The following is a 6,000-nucleotide window of genomic DNA, read 5'->3' on the forward strand; positions in this document are numbered from 1 at the left end:
GCTTAACACAATGCTCTGAAGGATGGAGGTAAGGTAATCAACTATATTCATCTCAGTATTTCTTTTGTATGCTCTGGGATTATAAATACAAGATAAAATACTGTTGCAGGAGGCCAATATTTAACAAGGTGTCTGCCAAGGGGACAGGATTTTAAACATATAGGGATGCTATGCTGAGAGTGGGACTCTTGGGGAGTCCCAGGTAAGATGCCAGCTCAGGCACATCAAGGTTAGTAGTAGGTGATTTCATAATCTCTACCAAAATGTGCAACATCCTTGGCTATCGATGTCATTCCCAGCATCATAGGGTTTTCCCCTCTCCTGGGGGCTGCCAATGAGAGGGCTCACAAGTCCAGTGGGAATATGTATAGTACCTGCAGGCTGGGAGGCAGCTAACCTGGGATGAGCTTGTGCATCCTTACTGCAGGACTTCAGAGGATTTGTTTTCAGGTCCCAAATTCCCTTTTGTCATTGAGAACGGTGGTTTGAAGAGCAGCAACCCGAGGGATGGTTTGTCTCCTGGCCCCCAGTGACAAGCAGGCACTGCAGCCTCCTTAAATGAGCCCCCCTTTATTAGTCACACTGCCCCAAATCATCCCTCAGCCTGAATTCAGCTGCCTGCCCTGCTGCTTACCTTCTGTGTTTGATATTGCCCTTTGCCTCCTGCACAAACACGGCCAGGCAAGGTTTGTGTCTCGTGGCTCCCAGACTAATTACACAGTGACGAGGGGCTGCATCCCACAGGGTGGTTCAGGACACAGTGCCAGCCCTGAGCTCCGTGGGGACCAGCAGAACAAATGTCAGCACACAGCTAGAAGGCTGGCATGGAAATCAAACATTCATAGGGCTGGGAGAAAGTCTACAGAATGCAATATCTGCATTCATTGTAGGTATCATCTGTCCCTCTATGTAATGTTGAATCTGACCTGAAGAAAAAAAAGATAAAATTGTTCATTTTGGAGAAAACTGCTGATTTCCCAAACAGCTTTGGGTCAGAAAGGGAGGGTTCTGGAAACCATAAGGATTTTCACCCAGTCCCACCTGATATGCCCTCGCCTAGCACTGGGAGCCAGGGCACCCATCCCCGGGGCAGCAGGGAAGCAGTCTGGGGTAGATGGCAATGCTGGACTTTCCCACTAGCAGGGGAAATTTGCCACACCCCTGGGAGATCTCCTGTAGGGAAAGGAAGGTTTACAAATGCTTTAGAAGTACAAAAAGGGATTACGGTGTGCAATCCCTGCATTCAGTGTACATAGCTCTTCAATTTATACTCATCGCCCACTCTGTAAAATTCTTGTAAAATATCCAGTGTCTTCTTTTTCCTATAGCTCCATTCAAAACCCATAAAAAGCTTCAAGGCATTTCTAAAGCAAGAGATACCAGACCACACTGCCTCACTGACACCAATCAAGTGCTATGCTCCGAAGTTTCCTCAGCAGCTTCTCTCCTGGTAGACAAATCTCAGTCTTCAGTTAACCCAGAGAAAGGTCAGCCAAGCCATCAAACATTTCAAAGCACAATTAAGACCCCAAATGAGCAAAGTTCAAGTTTAATGCTGAAACTTCACTGCCAGTTGATGCTCACCAATTACATGGGTCACTTCAAACACCATCAGCAGAATCACTGCGTGTGTCAGAAACCTGTATCTGCTGATGGGCATTAGCAAATTTTTTGGCAAGGCAAACAACCTTGCTATAATATGACTGCTGCTTCTGAAAGAAAGAGAGAAAACATAAAAGTGATTCAGGCTGTAGCTGACAGAGAGAAGCTACTTTGAGTCCGAAGAACCTGGAGTTGATGTGTTTGAATGCCCTTAAAACAATTCAGTTTTCATACTGGTGTGGTGGTCCAGAAGAGGTCATAAATTAACTTTCCATCCCAAGAATATAGCGTTTAAGGACAAATCAAAGACCCAAAAGAAAAAAAAAGGCCATAAAATAGTCTTATTCAAAACCACCAAATAATTTCTAATAAAGCTGAAATTTCATACAGATAATCCTATTTTCCTATCTTAGGAAGTCTTCAGTGCAATATCCTATATTTAAGGTTTAAACAAAAAGAAGCATAAATTCAAAACTAAATTAAAGAGAGTTCAAGTGAAGCATTTCAACCTCAGAATTAACAGGTTAATAAAGATTTAATATATGACATTATTCTGTCCACTGCTGATTACATCTGACATTACATCTACACTCCTTCATTTTGTTTTATTTGAACAAAGCCCATCTTTTCCAACAGCAAAACATTTCATGGGAAACTCTTCACTGCCATCCCACCCACATCTGGCCAGGCTTTATTCCAGAGGAATGACACTGAATACTGTGGTATGAGGAAGGGTAGAAAAGTAAAGGGTGAAGGGAGACTTTAAACAAGGGACTATCAGTTCAAGAAAGGAAGGACAAACCCAACTTCAGGCTTTTCGCCTCCTGTCTAAAGTAACAGAATAAGGAAAATCACCAGCAACCATGCCAAAAAAACTCTCTAAAAAACCAACAGTGAAGCCAAAAGGAAATCTGAGATTTATTAACACTGTTATTGATAGAAAATGGGTAAAACGCCATTGAAGACAACTGAGTTATGCCCCTCTTTGGCAAGACAAAAATCTGGCCAACTTATTTCTCGTTCTTATATATGTATTCAAAACTTATAATTCTCAGCTCAAATGCCACCTTGACACATTAGCTATCTGGTTTCATTATATTCATCTTCATTTTTGGTGTAGGTTATGAATGTATAATTTAAGTCATAACAAAGGTTTCTCCGTGGTAGTAAGAAGTAACATTATAAGACATTACATGGCAGTTTATAATGCCAGTGCAGTAATTTTACAGCAAGGGTTACAACGAAATTCTTGATAGAGAAAGATGTTATGGGAAGTAATTACTTTCCTCCCTCCACTAGCTATTAAACTTTAATAACTCAGATATTATTTCAGGTTTCCTAAAAGACAGGCTGGCATAGAAAGCTTCTGTAGTTCCTACTTTTAGTGGCCAGAATAAAACAAAAGTATCTAGAACATACTTACTCTTTCATTTAGACAACAAGAGATGCAAAACAAATACAAAATGGGTTATTCATGCGGGATTGAAGGAAATCCTTGCTCCTGAGTTTAGATCCCAGGTACCAAATCTCATCAGCCTGTCTGCTGGCTAATCCCATAAATATAGTTATTTAGACTAGAAACTGCAAATGACATATAACAGCAGAGATAGGAAGATAAATACAGGATATACTTAATGGATTATATAAAAATGAGTGAGAAATGCCCTATAATTATTCCAGGCTGTTGAGTTGGTTTCCTAGCTGATTTAAAGGCTTAACTAACTCCTCTTGAGAAGTAAGTATAGCCAACTATTGGTGTATTATGTGACTTAATAGCCCACTCACTGTGGCTCCCAGCCTATGCTATGGGCTTGCTTTTCTGCTTCTGTCATCCCATCAGCACAGTATAGCAGGAACAAGGTGAAGGATCTCCGGAACATTGCATTCATGAAGTCGGATAAACGATTTTTAGGAAAGCAGTCTACACAAAAGCAACTTGGCTTCATTCAGTTTGTACCTGGAACACCAGAGTCACCTGTAGAAATAACACACCAGTTAATATTTGCCTTGCTGGTTTCTGCACATGGAAATTCCTGACAAATGATTTTTGTTTAGAAAATTTCCTTTGTTTTCAAAGACATTTAAGTCGGTACATTATCAACCTGAACATGAATTTCAGAAGCTTTTTTCATGATCTGGGGTCTTGCAGGGGCACAATAACATGTTTTTAAGCAGTCCAGACACTAAACCCTGAACTACAGAAAAGAGCTCTGCAAACCTGTGTTAGCTGTTAGCTGTGCATGTCTGCACTACTCCTCTTGCAGAATGACTGAAAAAGAATCTCATTAAGCATACCAAAAAAGGGGGAAGGGGTAAGAGAATGAAGAGCAGTGGTAACAAAGCAAACAAAAGCTTTCTTGCGCCATTTTCACAACAGCTTTGAAATTACTGTTCAAAATAATAATAATTTTTAAATGCCAGTTAAAAACTAGTAGGCAGTCCTGGCTTAAGAAGAAAGTAATAATAAGAAGGATGAGAAACAGGAAAGCAAAGAGTTCTAACAATTCACTTGGCAAGAAAAGCATTTTAAGAAGACTTTGCATAGGCTTCTTCATAATGGGGAAAAAAATGATCAAATTTAGGGGCAGAAACAGAGTTTATGGGGTTTGTTTGTTTTGCTGTAGCTTTTGTGGTTTTTTTTGGTTGGGTTTTTGTTTGCTTGTTTTTTGTATGTTGAAGGGCAGCTTAAAGAATGACGCTGGAGACACAAGTCCTGCTGCCAGGATTGTTAATTCCTGAGAGTTTTGGTCCCTGGCACTGTAGGTCTTTGAGATCCTTTGGAAGCATTTGCTAGAAGCCATCATTGAAATACATCATCATAAACAGAAGGAAATAAATAGTTCTAAAGACCTGTGTAATAATGAAGGCAAAAAAAAGGTTAAGTAACATATTTTGCAGCTCTGCTGCAGGAGTCCATCAGCTGGAAACTGAGAACGGGAAACCTCTGATGGCTCATCAGGAGATCTCTAGGCTGCCTCTGGACCACCAGCATGAGACTGCTACAGAAAGACAAAAGCAACTCCAAAAGAGATCAGGAGACTCTTTTTCGGAGGAGATAGCAAAGCATCTGGTGAGATAGGTCACTTAAGAACTTGCTCCTGTCACCTGGTGTTTAGCTTGGTTTCTCCTTCTGTCTGGAAAAAGGCATGGTTAGCAATAGCCCAAGAGCATGTCACTCTAGATGGCTACAAATATGTGAAGTTCGAACTTAGAAACAGATTAGATAACCATCGTTAGAATAATTTATTTATGGAACAGCTCCCAAGAGGCAAAATTCAGGCCAGAAGAGAGAGCTACTTCTTATGTGGAGCTTGGCACAGCTAGCTACACAGGGAATTAGTCAATGGAGACCAACTGCAAGGTCCTCAGCTCAGAGGAGGAGCTGTGTCCTCCCAGGCTGATCAGCACCTTGTTTGCTTATTCAGAATCTAGCAGGACTCCAAGGGATGTGCTAATCTTTACAACAGACTCTTTGACAAACCCAGATTTTTTTCCCTTGTTATATTCTGTATTTAAATGTGTTTCATTACTATTTAATAACACAAAGAATTTCAAAGGTAATATATCTTCAGAACCAATAAGACATAAGGCAGAGCTTTGTTTTTGCTGGTGTTTGGCTGCCCTCACTCCAGCACCACAGTAGACAGAGACCTTCATCTCCCACTCTGTCTCCCCAGGCACCCTCCAGCTGCATGTTCCGACATCAAATGCACAAAGCAATGGCTTCCTTTCACTGATCCAGAGCTAAACATTAGAATAATATCCATAATATACTCTGGTCCATAATACTAGTGGGCAGTTAGCACCCAGTCCAGCAGACCCAAAGCTGGAGTCTCGGATCATGTTTGGATGCTTTGTTTTAGGCACTAGATGTCAGTGTTTTACCTACACTTGCAGAAATTTCCAGTCACGGGGATGAAGAGTTACCAATAAATAAATAAATAAATAAGTAAATAAATAATGTAAAAGTATCTTCAGTACCAAGGCCCCACCCAAACAGACAGAAATCTCTCCTTCTCTCAGGTGGCCAAAAGATTTCCAAAAGAAAGTTGAACTTTCCCTTCTTCCCAGTTTGTTTATGCTCAGTAGTTTAAAGAAGAGCTAAGTGAAACAGGTGTACAATATCAAAAGTACCTGCCAATATTATCAACAGTAATGAAATATTCCTGTTTACTAAGAGCTGCTCAACAGACCTAGGCAGGAAGTTTTAATACAAGGAAGGAAACATACCCATTTCTTTGAAATCTTTTTTTCTACACTGCATAACATTCATCAAGGTTTTGACCTGGAAAAAGAAATTGGATCTTTTTTAACTATTAGAAAAAGTTTCATAATGTTGTCAGTAGCAACTTTACTGAGATCTTAAACTGGGTTTTAGTTCAAGTAACAAAACAGGTT

Source organism: Chiroxiphia lanceolata, chromosome 7 (assembly GCF_009829145.1).
Source record: "Chiroxiphia lanceolata isolate bChiLan1 chromosome 7, bChiLan1.pri, whole genome shotgun sequence".
Taxonomy (NCBI): Eukaryota; Metazoa; Chordata; class Aves; order Passeriformes; family Pipridae; genus Chiroxiphia; species Chiroxiphia lanceolata.